The sequence below is a fragment of the Echinops telfairi genome, unplaced genomic scaffold (genome assembly GCF_000313985.2).
Source record: "Echinops telfairi isolate 266 unplaced genomic scaffold, ASM31398v2 ScPeMD7_7469;HRSCAF=8507_0, whole genome shotgun sequence".
NCBI classification, from domain to species: domain Eukaryota; kingdom Metazoa; phylum Chordata; class Mammalia; order Afrosoricida; family Tenrecidae; genus Echinops; species Echinops telfairi.
The window spans coordinates 11,098,173-11,117,592 of record NW_022111372.1 but is presented as its reverse complement, the minus strand read 5'-3'; the positions used below and the strand labels follow the sequence as shown (position 1 = coordinate 11,117,592).

The 19,420-nt window shown below is 36.0% G+C and overlaps 1 pseudogene; it reads right to left on the bottom strand.

Moving 5' to 3' along the window:
- Window positions 1-1,477: 1,477 nt before the first annotated feature.
- LOC101641449 overlaps window positions 1,478-19,420 on the bottom strand; it is a 100,523-nt pseudogene continuing 82,580 nt past the window's right edge.

The following is a 19,420-nucleotide window of genomic DNA, read 5'->3' as shown; positions in this document are numbered from 1 at the left end:
TCTGGGGTCTTAAAGGCTTGTAGGCAAACAAGCGGCCATCTAGCTCAGAAACATCAAAGTCCACAGAGAAGAAGCACACGAGCCTGTGCGAACACGAGGTGTTGATTATGATTATACACATAAATAAGAAGTATATATTTAGGAAAATTTGAGATATTTAAAATAAATATTAGCAAATAATATACTCTATAGATTTAGAAAAGTTAAATTTTGTTTAAAAAATCATTTCTTGTGCAAATTTTCCAGAATACTATTTTTTATACATTAATATGTATGAAAACTACTCAGAAGTACTTGTTCTGTAGAAATTTATTGTATAAAAAACTAGATTATATTTGATAGAAACTTAGAAAATCTTTGTTTTGTGTAAAAGAGAATTATGAAAAGTAAACTCTCATTTTACTTCAATTTAAGGCTGTTCATAGAAACGCCCCTTTGATAGTACTAAATTACAAGAAATGTCACATTTAAGAATCAAAACCAAACTCTGAGTAAAGTACTAAGAAAGAAGTGTGGCTGTTCTTTTAAATACTTAACATTAACACTGAATACACTAGACCTACTGTTTTACTTTCCTTCACAATAGCATATGTTTGGTTATTTTTAGTGTCTAATAGTGTAAATGCCTTAATTTTTTATATTAAAGAAATTTTGAAAAGAACCTGGTAATGTAAATGTGAGAATATAAAACATAAAGAAGGGAAAAGAAACAATTTATCTGCCAAATGTTTGAAAGATGTTTTATTTTATGTTTGCCCTACTTGGAAATAATCTGAAACATTTATTTTATACATTGGACAGGAATAGAACAAGTAATGCAACTCTGCTGTAGCATTACAGAAAGCATCCCTTCACCAGTGTCAGGTTTACAGGTCCCCACAAAGTGCTAATTTTATTTAAAATATAAGATTATTGATGCCCTGCCAACCACACCCACCCCATACAAAGGTCCTACCACAATACTGGTGGTCTCAAGCTTTATTTCTGACGTAAATCTATTTTGGAAGAAATAAAGCACTTAGAAGGACAAATCAAAATGCCTCAAGTTCCCATCTATGCAACTCAGGTGTATCAATGAGTTGTTTTTGTTTCTGTTTGATAAATATTTATTTTGCTCAAGCTAGAGTGGTAAATGTTTCATACATATATTTTTTACTTAACCAATTCAAAAGAACAAAACCAAAATGATTAGTAACAGAAAATGTAGACATTTTGCTTTAGGTATTTTTTAAGATTTAGAAAGTGTTTAAAAATTTGTACTTCCTAAGAAGAAAACATTATATGAAGGAAGACTCTAACGATAACTGTATAATGCCTCAGCAGCAGTGGAGTCACATGGTAAGGGTGGTCTTCACAGCATCTCAGCTTTCTTGATGAGAAGGTCAAGTTGGAAATACACTGGTTTGTATTATTGCAACATCCAATGAAAGCTCTAGGTTGCATTTCCTTCAGCAAGAGCTTTATTTGTCAAAGAGTGTTATGCTTGACCTCCAAATTTGGCTGACAATTTACTGATGAGATTCATCTTTAGGGTGACTGATATTTTGACCTATCTGCTGGGTTTGGGCCACATCCTGGAACAGCACCTTAACCTATGGGTCCTGCATGGTGGCAAGAATCTCTGGATCACTAAGAATCTCATAAAGCCCAGGCATTTCTGTCATTCCAGGTATTCCTGAAGGACAATAACCAGGCATCCCCCTACCCCCACCCCACCCCCCCACACACACTCCACCTGCCCCAGGAAAGTCACCTGGAAAGGAGCCATGCTTAGCTGCGATTGTCATCTAGCTTCTTCCTCCCTCTGGGGGTCTTTCCTGCTCATCCTGGGCCTCTCCATGAGCTCTTTTTCTGAGCTCTAGCTCATTATGCTTTCACTCATGCTTTCTCTGATGTTCTGCGATTTTCTGGGTGCTTGGCTGAACTTCTTTCAGCATTCCACTATCATCTTCATCATAATCCAGTTTACAACCAAAAGCAAGTTCATGTGCAACTTCTTCCCAAAGACAGAAAAGTTGGTGTGCTTTCCCTAGCCACCTGTAAAGCTGAACAGAATCAGGAATAATTTCAATGGCTCTGTTACAGTCTCCGTAGCAGCATTTGGCTCTTGTATTTTGACTTAGACAGTGACTCTCTTAGCATGAAGAATGGTCAGGTGATGGCATTCTGTGATGCCCACCATCCAGACAAGATCACTGAAGACAAAACAGGTGCATAAGCAAATATGCTGAAGAAAGCTGATGGTGCCCCATTATTAAAAGATACAGCATCTGGGGTCTTAAAGTCTCAATGTTAAACAAGTGACCATCTAGCAGGGAAGCAACAAAGCCCACATGGAAGAAGCACACCAGCCTGTGTGATCACGTGGTGCAAAAAGGATCCGGTATAAAAACAACAACAACAACAACAAAGAAACACAAAATGCCAGGAGAGAATTCCATTTGAGGACATCAGTGAACAGATAAATAGCTTTCTTTAATTCAACAGGGCCCAGTGGCAGCCACTTTCTTATAGTTTGCCTGATCCATTATCTCTCCAGTTATCTCTATACAGTTTCATCTTCCATTTATTTTTTTAATCATTTTATTGGGGGCTCTTAAGGCACTTATAACTATGCATACATCGATTGTATCAAGCACATTTGTACTTATGGTGCCATCATCATTTCTAAACCTTTTCTTTCTGTTTGAGCTCTTGCTATTCACTCCTATTTTCCCCCTCCTTCACCCACCCTTCCACCCCCATGCTCCCTTGATAAATTTAAATTATATTATTTTCATAATTTACATGAAGCGCTGTCTCTCTTCCTCTCTGGTTTCTGTTGTTTGTCCTCCTAGGGGAGGTGGTGTCATCTCAAGTTTCCTGAGGGGCATCTGTATCTGGTTCATTCACACCTTCATTGTCAATTTCTAGGTCATTTTCCTCACTTGATGGTTCATGTCTTTATGTTTTCCTCCATCTTCTCATCATTTTTTTCTTCCTTCATAATTTTTTCTGATTTGGCTTTATGAGTAGAAGATGGTATTTTACCAGCCTTGCACTTTCCCTGCTCCTTCAGGAAGTACATTTCCTTAAGATAGACTAAGAAGGGAAAATGGTCAGTCTATTTCAGAGGAGTTAACCACTAAAAACCTTATGGAGGTCACTAAAAATATACCACTCTGGAAGGGCTGTCCCCTCAAAGTTGGACCTTTTGCCATCAAATCAATTGCAACTCATAGCAACACTACAGACAGAACAGAATATTCCCATAGGGCTTCCATGACAAAAAATATTTTCAGGCATTCCATGATGCTCACCTTCGCAACACAAGCGCTGAAGGCAAATGGGTGCATAAGCAAATGTGGTGAAGAAAACTGATGGTGTCCAATCATCAAAAGAAATAGCATCTAGGGTCTTAAAGGCTTGAAGATAAACAAGCGGCCATCTTGCTCGGAAGCAGCAAAGTCCACATGGGAGAAGCACACCAGCCTGTGTGATCACGAGGTATTGAAGGGATCAGGTATCAGGCATCAAAGAACAAAAAAATCATATCACTGAATGAGGGGGAGTGAGGAGTGGGGACCCAAAGCCCATCTGTAGGAAACTGGACATCCCATTTCAGAAGGGTGGCAAGGAGAAGACGAGCCAGTCAGGGTTCAGTGTAGCAACGATGAAACATACAACTTTCCTCTATTTCCTAAATGGTTCCTCCCGACCACTATCATGATCTCAATTCTGCCTTACAAGTCTGGCTAGACCAGAGGATGTACACTGGTACAGACAGGAACTGGAGACACAGGGAATCCAGAACAGATGATCTGTAGTGAGAGTGGCAATACCGGGAGGGTGGAGGGAGGGTGGGGTAAAGAGGGGGAACCAATTACAAGGATCTACATATAACCTCCTCTCTGAGAGACAGACAAGAGAAAAATGGGTGAAGGGAGACTTCAGACATTGTAAGATAAGACAAAATAATAATAAATTTATAAATAATCAAGGGTTCATGAGGGAGGAGGGGTGCGGAGAGGGAGGGGAAAAAATGAGGAGCTGATGCCAGGGGCCTATGTGGAGAGAAAATGCTTTGAGAGTGTTGAGGGCAGTGAATGTACAAATGTGCTTGACACAATAAATGTATGTATGGATTGTTATAAGAGTTGTATAAGCCCCCCAAAATGATTCAAACAAACAAACATTTCAGGAGCAGATTGCTTCAACTTTCTCCTATGGAGCAGAGGAAGAGTTTGAATTTACAGTTGGATTCCAGTACAACACTTAACCCAATCTACTACTAGGTCTTCTTCAAAGTAGATTTTCATTATATGGGTAGAGCAAAAATTTCACAAAATTCATTTTCTGATCAGATATAATTCAAATTGTGAGGGAACTGACTACAAACATCCATTAATTGGAACATGGAGTGTACATAGCATGAATCTTGGAAAACTGAAAGATATGGAAAGTAAAATTGAACACATAATGATCCATAAGCATTAGAGAACTGGAATGGATTGGTGTTGGCCATTTTGAATCATGAAATTTATGGTTGACTATGCCAGGAATGAAAATTTCAGGAGGAATGGAGTTGCATTCATTGGCAAAATGAACATTTTTACGACCCATCTTTAAAAATAAACAAACAAAACAAAAAACTGGGGTGTGAATAACCTTCTATCATGAAGAGTACATTGGTGTTTTTCTGCATTTTTTGTTTTGTTTTTCTGTCTATAAAATCAAATTCCATAAAAAAATAAAATAAAATAAAATAAAGATCCAGTTTGAAGTATAATGTCTGTGATTGGACATTATCTATAAACCTACAAGAAAGACCAGTAAATATGAGTATTTTTCAAATTACACACCAACCATTTTAATAGAATTGAATAATTCTACCAACCCATGTACTCCAAAATTGATCAAGCATACACTGATAGTTAAAGACCTTGCAAACTAAGAGGAAGGATCCGTAGATGAAACATATGGCCTTGGAACTAGAAAGAAAACTGAAAAACACACGATAAAATCTGCAAGACCACCAATTACTTCACTGCAAATATTTTTTTAATTAAATGAGCAGTGACTTCACACATCAACGGGTGAAATACAAAGGTATGTAAAGATTATATCTATGGGAAAAGGTCAACGGAGAAGCTCAATATGATCAACCAAAAGAAGGTGAGGGAATGACTATGGATCAGCTCATTAATTGTCCATATGCAAGTTTAGATGGAATTAACGAAAATAAAAACAATTCTATTGGAGTCAAAATGCTGCCATGAATAATTACTGTATTTGTAGAATACTGCCCTACAGTGTTTGTTTATGAAAAAATACCCAAAAGAATATTTTTATTGTAAATAAAAATATTCTGTTATGTCTCTGTATAGATAAGAAAACTGAAGCAGAGTGATAAATAATTTTCTCCAATTGATACAGATTTTTTAAAAATTGATACAGTGTTTTAGTATTGTCTTAAACTAAGATCTCTAGCATAGAAAAACACCAAGGAATATATATTTCCCACTGTCTATCACTCTGCCATGCTGTAGTGTGTTGATGTTCATAGGAAGTGTGAATCTAAAAAAAGTAGAAGTCCTCAAAAAATCCAATGGAACACATAAATTTCAATATCCTAGTCATTAGTTAGCAGAGATGGATTGATATTGGCCATTTTGAATCAGAAAACTGTATAGTTTACTATATCAGCAATGGCAATTTAAAGAGAAATCATGTCAAATTAATTATGAAGGAGAAAATATAAAGATCTATCTTGAAGTACAATGCTGTGTATGATAAAATTTTATCTATACATATTCAATGAAATCTGTCAATATTTAAATGTATACGTCAAACTCTAAAGCTGAAGAAACTGAAGACTTCTAGCAATTCTTCAAAGCCCTGCTGGTTAGTGGTTACACGTTGGGCTGTGGTCAGCATGGATAGCAGTTCGAAATCACCAGCAGCTCCATGGGAGAAAGACTGTGCTTTCGACGCCCGTAAACATTTATAGTCTCAGACATCTACAGGGTATCATTTTGAATCAGCATTGACTCAAGGGCAGTGAGACCAATTCTCCACCCTGAAATTGATCAGGCATAACAATTAAGATAGACTGATGCCAGCAAGTCAGTTCTGGCTCATAGTGACCCTAAGTAGAAAATAACAAAATACTACCAAGACCTGCCCCACCCTCACAATTTTTATGTTTCAGACGATTGTTGAAGCCACTGTGTCAATCGATCTTGCTGAAGGTTATTTTTCTATTGCTGGCCCTCTACTTAAGCACAATGAAATTTTCCTGGGACTGGGCTTTCCTGATAACGTGTCCAAACTATGTGAGACTAAGTGACCCCATCCTTGCTTCCAAGGAGTATTCGTACTGTATTTCTTTCAAGACAGATCTATTTGTTTGTTGCCAGTCCATGGGACTTCTGATATTCTTCCCCGGCAACATGATTCAAATGCATTAATTCTTCTTTGGTCTTCTTAATTCAATGTCTAACTTTTCATGCATATGAGGAAATTGAAAGTAACATGCCTTGGATCAGACATAGCTTACTCCTCAATGGAATATCCTTGGTTTGGAATATTCTAAAGAGGTCTATGCATTTACCCATTGCAACATGCTTTTTGGTCTCTTGACTTCTGCTTCAATGAGCATTGATTGCAATTGTAAGCACGACCAAATTCTTGACAATTTCAACCTTTTATCCATTTGTTATGTTGCCTATTGGTCCAGTTTTGAGGATTTTGGTCTTTTGTACACTATGTTGTAATCCAAACTGAAGACTGCATTCCTTCCTTTTGTCTGCAAGTACTTTAAGTTCTCCTCCTTTTTAGCAAACAAAGTATGTCATCTGCATAGGGAAGGTTGTTAACAAGCCTTCTGGCAATCTTGATGCCATATCCTTCTTCATAAAATCCCTCTTTTCGAATTATTTGCTCAATTTACAGATTCATTGAGTATGGTGAGAAAAATACAAGCCTGACATACACCTAGCTGATGATAAACCATGGAGTTTTTCATTTCTTTGTTAACACAACTGCCTCTGAACCATGGACACACTCTGTAAGAGGACAATTAAGTTTTCTAAAATTTTAAATCTTCTCAAATTTATTATGATTCATAGTTAAATGCCTTTATATAGTCAAAAAAACACAACCTCTTTCTGGTATTCTCTGCACTTATCCAATATCCATCTAACATCAGCAAAGATACCTTTGTTCTATGTTCTCCTCTGAAGCAGGTCCAAACCTCTAGCTAGACCCAGTCAATCATTCAGCTACAATTGTTGTTAGATGGTTCAGCAAAACTTGACTTGTATAGGATATCATTGATGTTGCTCTATAATTTAATCATTCTGTTGTGTCACCTTTCTTTTGGAAACATACCAATATGGATCTCTTCCAGTTAATTGGCCAAGTATCTGTCTTCAAAATTTAATGGCAAATACAAATGGATGATTCCAGAGCTTCATAAACTTGTTGAAACCTTCAATTTGTATTGCATCAGTTCCTTGAGCCTTGTTTTTAGGCTAATGCTTGCAATGCAGCTTGGAATTCTTCCTTTAGTACTATTGCTTCATGATCATATTCTACCTTTTGAAATTGTTGAATATCCACTAGTTCTTTTTGATAAAGTAACTCTATATTCTTCTCATTATTTTAGTGCTTCCTGTATAATTCAATAATTTTGCTCATTGAATCTTCCAATATTGCATTAGGGTTTGAATAATTTCTTCAGTTTTTTCAGTTTAGCATATGCCAATGTATTCATTTTTTTTCTAACATGAGGTCTTTGCACATACAGTTGTGATATTTCCCATTGTCTTCTTGAGCTTCCCTTTGAAATTATTTTATTCAGCTCTTAATCATTCCTTCCATTTGCCTGTGCTACTCTACAATTAAGAGCAAGTTTCAGAGTCTCTTCTGCATCTACGTTGATCTTTTCTGTCTTTCTTGTCTTATTAATGACCTTTGATTTCTTCGTGTAGGATGCTCTTGATATCATCCCACAGGCCCCCATGTCTTCTGTTATTTGTTTTCAGTGTATCAAGTTTGTTCTTAAGATGTTCTCAAAATTCAAGTGGGGTAGACTCCTGGTCATATTTGGGCTCTAATGAACTTGTTTTACATTTCTCACCTCAGCTTGAACTGGCATAAGAAAATTAATTATCTATTTCTCAGTAGGCTGCTGGCCTGGTTTTAGATCCTCATATTGAGTTTCTCCATTGTGTCTTCCCATGGATGTAGTCAATTTTATTTCTGTGCATTCCATTTTGAGAAGTTCACGTGCAAACAAAACACCATGATGTTGTTGATAAAAGGCATTTCTTAGGTCTCCAAATAATTTGTCTTGAAAACAAATAGTTTGTCTTGCAGAATTCTATTCTGTGATTTCCAGTATCATTTCTGTCACCCCTGCCATATTTTCCAACTACTATTCCTTTGTCTTTGTCTTCAACTTTTACCTTCCAATTGACCATAATAATTAATGCATCTTCATTGCATGCTTGATACATTTTATGCTGTAGATGTTGGGGGAAATTTTCATTTTCTTCATCAATATGATTATGATCATCATTATAATTAACTTTACTTTGAGAATGCAACTTTTCGTCATTAAAATGTGAATGCCTTCTGACCTCAGGGACTCATGTTCTGGCACTATCTTTGACAATAGTTGCTTCTTTTCATGAGATTTTCAGTATCTGACAATATTTTTATAGTACCCACAAGCTTTTTGTCGGATAATGCCTCTGAATCAGACTATCCATTTCTTCTTCATAGTCTGTTCTAATTCTAGAAGCTCTGCTGAAACCTTTTCACTTGGGTGACCCTGCTTGTATTTGTAACATCAGTTACATGCCCTCCATCATCGCAGGAATACTCAAACCACCATACTATGTCAAACTGATGGAAAGGTGGAGTTGTCCAACCCAAAAGACAAGTATTATGATCTTTATACAAAGTAAAGAAAAACAATTTCAAGCTAAAATAAATAGATTTGATAGTTAGCTAAATTTGTGAGCAGAGGAAAGGGGAAGACCTATGTTACAGAGAAAATTGATAATAATATGGTGCATAAGGAAGTAGATGTTCAACAAAAAAGATGGGCGAAAATGATAGTAACAGGAGAAGACATTAAGAGATTGGATGAATTGTAGAATGTAAAATTGATGATCATCTTGCTATACTTCCACCTAATACACAATAAAAAGTTTTTTTTAATTGTTGCCATTTCTCTTAGCATCATTTACTTTTATTGATAAAATTTGTTTTCTTGATAATTTTTATTCTAGCCCTTTAAAATATAATTAAATTTTATAAAGATGTTTGAACATTCAGCTCATTTAAACTTTATAGCTGTTTTAATAAATAAATTGTGACTATGGAAATAAACTATTTTTCAAACATCAAAAATGTTTAGAATATTTAATACTTTTGTGATACATGCTGAATATATTGTCCATCAAAATGTTTAGTGTCTCAAGGTTTTTTCAAAATTGCTGAGTTCATGCTACAAGCCTGTGGGCACATGTATAACTGCATGTATAAGAAAACAGGTTTTCCCTGATCAATTCTACCACCAATGTTCATTTGGGACATGTATGTGTTCCACATAATTATTAAAATCTGTATAACACCAAGATTTTTCTTTTGATTTCAGCATGCCTTCCATTATTGAAAACTTGTGGTGGTATCAACAAAGAAATTGGAGAAGAAAAGTATTTGTTCACAAAAGGGTTATTTGGGAAATGGGCTTTAGAATTGTCTCTAGGTTAATATTTTATCTGACTGCCAATCTATCAATAGGTAATTATGTTTTTTATTAAATTACCAAGTAAGTGCTTTAAAAATAAGGAGTATGATTTACATCTTATGAGCAGTCATAGAAATTTGATCAATGATACCAGGCTCCAAATCTTTCTTTTAATTATCACAATATATAGTCTAAACTCTACCTACTTCAAATTATGTTCATTTGGTTGGCTATGGTGCAGAGCTATTAATTATGAAGATAGATAATAAAATTTCACCAACTGTCTAGTTTGCTCTTTGTAAGGTGAAGTGGAGGCAGATCCAAGTAACATGTTGCATAACAAAACAGTGTTATCTTTTGTTAGGTTCTTTTCATATATAGCAAAATGTGATTATATTAAATCAGGAAATATCCATAGAGAATTGAATAAAAATATGAGATGATGTTAATACTTAATATCATCAATATAATTTACTAAGTGTTTCTCATAATTTTCATAATTGACTTCTAGAACGAGGACATTTTTCATGACCCCAGAATGTGACATTCCTCCTACCTTTATTTCTTGCTGAACCTCAAAAATATTTTGCACACAATTACATAGAAAACATTTATTGTATTAACCAGATCTTATAAAGAGAGCCTTGGTGATGCAGTGGTTATATGTTGGGCTGTGAACCACATGGTCAACAGTTAACAACCACCAGCAGCTCCGTAGGACAAAGACAGGGCTTTCCACTCCTGTAAACAGTTACAGGCTTAGAAAGCCATATGGAGTTGCATTGAATCAGCACTGACTAGATGGCAGTGAGTTTGTTTCAGGTTTATAGAGACATACAGGATGATTATCTGAAGATAAGAAAATTATTATTATACAATACCATTTAACTCTTACAGCTTCCCTTACATACAAATTAATGTCGAAGATTATTTAGCATCTATGCTTAGACCAGAACTAAGTTATATTAAATAGAAATAAATGTAAAATATCTGGAAATCTCAAAACAACTTGCCGATTTATAAATTCATTTTTAAATATCCAAAGAAAGCAAAAATTACATTGGAAGTAAGAAAGACCTTTGAATGGATACTGAAAACACAAAACTATCTGCAGCATCAAGACTTGTATGAAATGATAAAATCATGCTCAGAGAGACATGTGTCTTTCTAAAATACAGTAAACAATTTTGATCCATGTAGTAGCAAAGTGCAGAGGACTGGGAAAGAAGGGTTTAAAACAGATGCCATACAGAGGAAATGTGATCCCTGGCGGTACATTGGGGTGATTTCAATGGATGAGTTCAAACAAGTGTGTATGAATCCTTGAAAGTAAAGTTGACGGTATGCTTTGTGAGCATGCACACAATTCATTGTAAAATGGTGCTGTTGTTGCTAGGTGCCATTCAGTTGGTTCCCATTCATAGTGACTTTATGCACAAAGGAGGGAAACACACTACCTGGTCCTCAGCCATCATCACAATTGTTCCTATGCCTGAGCCTATTGACTGTCCATTCCACTCCTTCTCGGCCACTCCACTCTACCAAATATGATGTCCTTCGTCAGGGACTGGTCTCTCCTAACAACAAAATCTTGCCATGCTTGCCTCTAAGGAACACTCTGGTCATATTTCTTTGAGAACGATCAGTTTGTCCTTTTATTAGTCCATGGTACTTTCAATATTCTTCCCTAACACCATATTCCATCTACTTCAATACTTTTTTGGTATATTCAATGTCCAACTTTCACATGCACATGCAGCAGTTGGAAATACCATGACTTGGGCCAAGTTCACTCTAGTCCTCAAAGTAAAATTTTTGCTTTTTGAATACTCTAAGGAAGTCTTTTTTTTTTTTTAATGATCATTTTATTAGGGGCTCATACAACTCATCACAATCCATACATACATCATTTGTGTCCAGCACATTAGTACATACGCTGACTTGATGATTCTCACAACACCTGCTTTCCACTTGAGCCCTTGGTGCCAGCTCCTCATTTTCCCCCTTCTTCCCTGTTCCCCCCTCCCCCTGAACCCTTGATAACTTATAAATTATTATTGTTTTATCATATCTTACCCCATCCAATGTCTCCCTCGCCCACTTCTCCGCTGTCCGTCCCCCAGGGAGGAGGCCATATGTCGACCTTGTCATCTGTTCCCCCTTTCTCCCTCACCGGCCCTCCACCATCCAACTATCGCCACTCTCCACTCGTTCTAAGGAAGTCTTGAGTATCAGATTTACAAATTGGAACATGTCTTTTGACCTCTTGAAGGCTGATTCCATGAGCATTGATTGTGGTTTCAAGCAAGCCAAAATCTAGGACAACTTCAGTCTTTTCTCCATTTATCATGATGTTACCTGTTGGTCCAGTTGTGAGGGTTTGGGTTTTCCTTATTCTGAGTTGTAATACATACTGATGAATGTGATCCTCAATGTTCATCAGCAAGTTCCTCAATTCATTCTTGTTTCAGCAAGCAAACCTTATATTGTCTGCATATTCCAGGTTGTTAATAAGCCTTCCTCTAATACTGATGCCAAACTCTTCATATAATTCAGCTTCTCTGATTATTTGCTCAATATATAGATGGAATAAGCATGGTGAGATGATTTAACCCTGTCATACACCTCTCCTGAATTTCAATCATGCAGTGTCTCCTTATTCTATTTGGACAACTTTCTTGATCCATGAACAAATTCATCATGAGCACAATGATGTGTTCTGGAATTCCCATTCTTCTCAAGATTTTCCATAGTTGTTATGAGCCACCCATTTGAATACCTTGGCACAGTCAATAAAACATAAGTAAAAATCTTTCTGGTATTCTCTGCTTTCAGCCAAGATTCATCTGATATGAGCAATAATATATTTTATCACCCTCTTCTTCTGAATCTGGTCTGAACCTTTGGAAGCTATTTGTCAGTGTGCTGCTACAATACTGTATTGGATTGTCGGAGGCTCTTAAGCAAAAACTTTAATGACCTGTGATATCAGTGATATTGTTCTATAGTTTAGCATTCTATAAAATATTAAAATAATAAAAATTTTAAATTATGGTATTGGATTACCAAAATACCACAAATCAAAATGTAAACATCATGAGATGTTTGAGAGAAGGAATTTTTTTGTCTAATTGATATATCTCCAAAGTTAAGGATGGTTTCTGGTATATAATAACTTATCAGCAAATATTTGTTGAATAATGAAAATATTGAGGACTTGAGTATCTCATACCACCTTCAGATTTTATTTTAAAAAGTGTTCATTGAGTTACTTTTTAGAGAAGCATATATTATAAAAGAATAAAATCTGATAATAGTATAAATGCAACACAAGAAATGAAAAAGAATGAGAAAACTAGATAAATTATATGATATATGATAATTAATAGAGACTAATAATTCAGAAATAAAAATATAGAAAATCAAATCCAAAATTTTGTTTTTGTCTTACAAAATATAATAAAAATCAATAAACAGCTTACAAATTAAGAAAAAATATATTTTGAAATATGAAAATGTTCTGAATATATCAAATAGATAAGAATATCTATTATGAAAGAAACTTTTATACAAAAATAAGAAACTAAGCTAATGAAATTAAATCTAATCTTACACCACCATATGGATGATTCTAGACTTTCTTCCTTAATTGTCTGTAGAAGCCCTCTTAAGAAACTTAGTTTCTGAAACATAACATAAACATGCAAGAAAAAATATATGACTGGAACTTCTTAAAAACAAGACGCTTATGTGCATTGCAATATTTTACTTAGGAAACAAATGGGAATCCAAAGACTGGGAAATATTTTTTTGGCAGTGACCTACTAAAGGAGTCTAATCTTGAAAATATATCAAAAACTTGAACATCTCAACAACAAACAGATGACTATGCCAATTTTTAAAAATTGAGGAAAGGAGATAGCCATACATTTCATGAAAGAAGACATCCAAGCAACCAATAAATGTATTATTATTAGTCACCTATAGGATGAAAATTAACACAGTTATGAGATACAAACTCACCCCAGCATTGATAGCAATGTTAAAAAGCAAACAAACAAAAGAACAGATAATTTAAAAATGTTGAAACGGGTATGGCATGAATGGAATCCTCATCCATTGTTGTTGGGACTGTCCAAGAGTAGAACTACTGTTGAAAGCTTTATGATGCTGATGGTGACTCCATGTATTCTTTTATCATTTTTTGTTGCATACTGCATAATTGAGCTTTTTTTTTTTTCTTACTTAGAAAACAAAAATACAGAATAATTCACTGCCATTGAATCAATTCTGACTTATAGCCAATTTTTAGGACTAAATGGAACTGTCCCTGTGAGCTTCCCAGTTTCCCAGGAATCCTTTTTCTAAAGGATTATCAGAATCGACAAACCATTGGCAAAGTTAACAAAAGATAAGAAGGAACAGACATTAATATCCAGTTTGAGGGATGAAGCAGGGGAAATTACAATGCACCCCAATGAAAGAAAAAGATTAATTACACAGTACGATAGAGACCTGTATTCCAAGGAATACAACAACTTGGAAGATAAGGAAAAATACCTAGAAAAAGAAACCCTCCCCAGATTATCCCACAAAGACGTCAAGAATTTGAACCGATCCATAGCAAAAGAAGAAATAGATAAGATTATTTAGGAACTACCAACTAAATAGAGCTGTGGCTCAGATAACTTCACAGGAGAATTCTACCAAGCATTAAGGGAAGGGCTGACATCAGTGCTACACAAGCTCTTCCAGAACATAGAAGAGGACGGTAAACTCACAAACACATTCTATGAAGCTAGTCTAACACTGATACCAAAACCAGTCAAGGATTCAGCAAGAATAGAGCACGTCAGGCCAATATCTCTAATAAACATCGAGGCAAAAATCCTTAATAAAATCTTGGCCAATAGAACGCAGAATTATATAAAAAGAATATTCCATCATGACCAAATGTGAATCATGCAGGGATGCAGGAATGGTTCAACATTTGACAATCCATCAAGATCATCCACGATGTTGAGAAGAAAAAGGACAAGAATGACATGATAATTTATTAATATTTAATAATATTATTTAATAATATTATTTAATATATTATTAAACATAGAAAAAGCATTCAACAACCTTCAGCACCCATTCCTAATTAAGACACTCAAGAAGATAGGTGAGGAAGGAAAATACCTCAATATAATTAAAGGTATATGTGAAAACCTAACAGTCAGCATTAAAATCAATGGAGAAAAGTGAAAATATTCCCCTTGAAAAGAGGAACAAGACACGGATGCTCCTTGTCCCACTTTTATGCAATATAATCCTGGAGGTCCTAGTTAAAAATAAAAGGCAAAGGAAAAAAATATTACCATGGTGAGTGAAGCGGGGCATGTGGAGTGAGATCCAAAGCCCATTTGTAGGCCACTGGACATCCTCTTACAGAAGGGTTTTGGGGACGACAAGAGCCAGTCAGGGTGTGATGTATCAACGAAGATACATACAACTTTCCTCTAGTTTCTAAATGCTTCCCGCCTCCCCTCCCCGACTCTCATGATCCCAATTCTACCTTGCAAGCCTGGCTAGACCAGAGGATGTACATTGGTACAGATAGGAACTGGAAACACAGGAAATCCAGGGCGCATGATCCCTTTAGGACCAGTGGTGTGAGTGGCAATACTGGGAGGGTAGAAGGAGGGTGGGTTGGAAAAGGGGAACTGATTACAAGGATCTACATGTGACCTCCTCCCTGGGGGACAAACAACAGAAAAGTGGGTGAAGGAAGATGTCAGACAGGGCAAGATATGACAAAATAATAATTTATAAATTAGCAAGTGTTAATGAGAGAGGGGGGATAGGAAGGGAGGGAAAAATGAGGAGCTCATGCCAGGGGCTTAAGTGGAGATCAAATGTTTTAAGAATGATGAGGGCAATGAATGCACAAATGTGCTTTACACAATTGATGTATGTATGGATTGTGATAAGAGTTGTATGGGCCCCTAATAAAACAATTTTTAAAATAAATAAGTAAACTATGGGTAAAAAAGGCAAAAGGAGGATATCAAAGGATATCTGGAGAAAGTAGTGACATTTTTGTCATTTGCAGATGATTTTGGTGTATATATTGAGAATCCCAAAGGTTCTACAATTGAATTGCTGGAAGTGATAGAGGAATATAGTAGAGTGGCAGGATATAAGATCAACAAGCAGAAATCAATTGGATTACTATATACAGCTGAAGGAATTACAGAAAAAGAGATCAAGAAGATAGTACCCTTCACAATTGCCAATCATATATAGAAATATCTAGGGATATACCTAACATCAATGGAATAAAATCTGTATGGAGAAAACTATAAAACATTAGTACAAGAGGCCAAAAGGGACCTTCACAAATGTAAAATTTTCCCATGCTCATGGATTGGCAGACTATATATTGTAAAGATGTCAATTCTACCTAAGGTACTATATAGGTTCAATGCATTCCCAATACAAACACCAGCATCATTTTTCAAAGACATGGAAAAACTGACTACTAACTTCATATGGAAAGGGAAGAAACCCAGAATTGGCAAATAATTCCTTAAGAAGTATAAAGTGTGCGCGCATGGGGGGGGGGGGCGGTGCATTACCTCTCTTAAAAACTTATTATACAGCCATAGTTGTCTAAACAGCATGGTACTGGTATAACGATAGATCGTTGAATACATAAGAACAGAAAATTCAGAAATATAAACAGCAGAATACAGACAATTTATCTTTGATAACCAACCCCTCACAATTAAATGGAAAATAGATGTCCTTTTTAACATCTGGTGGTGGAAAACCTGATATCAACATGCAGAAGAATAAACCAATACATTTACCTCACCCCATAAACTAGGACAAATTCAAGGTGGATCATAGACCTTGAGGTCTACCCCAAATTTATTAGGTTCACCAAGGAAATAAGAACAAAGTTAAGAACTTTAACACTGGGAATGTCTGCACTCTCTGCAATAATGAAGGATGTTCACACAGAGGAAGAGAACAGAGACATGTGGGACATACTAAAGATAAAACATTTGTGTGCATTGAAATAATTCATCAAATGAGTAATCAGAGATATCACAGACTGGGAAAAGATATTTAGTAATGACATATCAGGCAAAGGTTTTATTTCTAAAATCTACAGAACCCTGAAAAACAGAACAAAAAATGTATATCCTACCAAGGAGGTATACAAAAGACCTGAACAGAAGGTTCACCAAGAGGAGACACGAATGGCCAATAAACATATGAGAAAATGTTCCCGATCATTAGCCATCTGGGAAATGCAAATCAGAACAGTCATGAGACACCACCTAACACCCACAAGGAGAGCTCCAGTTAAAAAAAGAAAGAAATAGATATTGGAAGGGGTGTATTAGATAGGAGCTCTCATTCATATGTACAGCCACTGTGGAAAATGATTTGACATACCAAAACAGATATAAGTCAAGTTACCTTAAGAGCCAACAATTCCATTACTAAGTATAAACCCAGAAGGAATAAGAAACAGGCCAGGACCAGACATATGCACTCCAGTGTTCCCCGCTGTGCAGTTTACAATCACAAAGAATTGGAAACAGCCTAAATTTCCATCAGTAGATTAATGGATTAATAAACTCTGGCATCCACATAATAGAGTATTACACATCCCTAAAAAACAGCGAAGAAACTATGAGGCACCTCGTCTCATGGAAGAAGTTGGAGGATATTATGTTGAGTGAAGTTAGCCAGGCTCAAAAGGACAAGTATAATGTGAGTCCACTGAGGTAAATTCAAACAATGGATGGGCATGGGGGAAATGTACATATCTGGATCCGCTCACTATTTAACAGGGATACTCATCTACTCAGGGCCAGGACAAATATTAGACCTGGAACTATTAGCTAGCAGGCACTCTCCCACCTTTTTATTTTTTTCCTTTTCATTTTTTTCTTTCTCTTTTGGTTCCTATCTACATAAGATAGACAGAATAATCAATCCCTGAGAGATTGCAGTGGGCTGAAGTTTGGGGGGTGGGGGGAAAAAGAAAGTGAGGGGAGCAGTAAGCCAGTAATGACAGGGACAAAGGAATAGCAAGGTATCTAAAAGTGATGGTGAAGAGGAGCTAGTGTTCCTGGTCGTGTTTGAACAATTGAAATGTATCCAAGATAAATTACTGAGAGGAGAATAATGGGTAAGTATGATAGTCAGGCAGGAGAAAAAAGAGAGGAAAGAATAAGAAAGTAAAAAATATATATAGGTATAATATAGATATGTATATATGGGAATATATAAAGATAGGTATATTTGTGTGTGTGTGTGTGTGTGTGCCAAATATACTCGTGTATAAGCTGAGTTTTTCAGCGCATTTTTAATGCAGTTTTTGCGGTCAAATTAGGTGCCTTGGCTGGCGTTCAGGTCAGCTTATACTCAAGTATATACGGTGTGTGTGTGTGTGTGTGTGTGTGTGTGTGTGTGTGTGTGTGTGTGTGTAAAAAGAAGCACATGGACTTTGGGCCTCTACTTTAATCTTATCTCCGTACAAGGACTATTTGTTCTGATAATGTGGCAATGTATGATACTCACCTTCCTGAAGACAAAATGGGTGCATAAGCAAGTGTGGTGAAGAAAGTTGATAGTGTGCAGCTATTAAAAACTAAAGTGTCTGGAGTCATAAAGGCTTGAAGGTAAACTAGCAATCATCTAGCAGGGAAGTAAAAAAAGTCCACCTGGAAGAAGCATACCAGCCTGTGTGATCAAGAGGTGTCGATGGGAATAGGTATCAGAAGTTCAAAAACAACCAATCAAATTGACATGAAGGAGCATAGACAAAGGGGAGAACCAAAAACTTGCTGTAAGATAATAGAAAAGTCTTCACAGAAGGGTCACACTGAAGGGTTGATATATCCAGGCTACAGTATAGCACTGTTGAAACACTTAACTATCCTCTAGTTCTTTAATAATTCCTCTCTCTATTATTATGGTCTTAGTTTTACATAGTTAATTCTGTTTGACCTGCATATGTTCATGTGTATAATTAAGATCATTTGAAGTATGAAATCCAAGATACATAAAACCTTCAGGAATTGTAATGAGAATAATGGTTCCCTGAGGATACAGAAAGCGATGGGTGGGAGGAGACTGATAGCAATAATGACTATACAACCCCACCTGAGGGGAATGAAAACAGAGTGGCAGGTGAACATATACATTGGATGGTGTAAGATAGTGAAAAAAAGACAAGGAATAACAATTATAATAATATTTAATATAATAACAAGGCTTCTTGGGGTTCGGTAGGGGAGGATGGGTATAAAAGGGAGCTGATACCAAAGAGTGCAAGAAGAAAGAATGTTTTGAAAATTATGTGGCAACAATTGTACAATCATGCTTAATCTAATTGAACTATGTATTGTTACAACATCTGTAGCGCTCTGTATTAGCCTAGGTACTTTGGAGAAACAAATCCACAGCAACTCATGTATAAGAGAGAGTTTTATGTAAAGAAAATGTGCATCATAATGGAAATAGAGGAAAGAGCTGGGAGGCAAAGGGTATTTATAGAGCTCTAGATAAAGACATGTACATATACAAATATATTATATGAGGATGGGGAAATAGATCTATGAGCCTACATTTATAGGTTTGGTATTAAGGTAGCAGAAGGACATTGGGCCT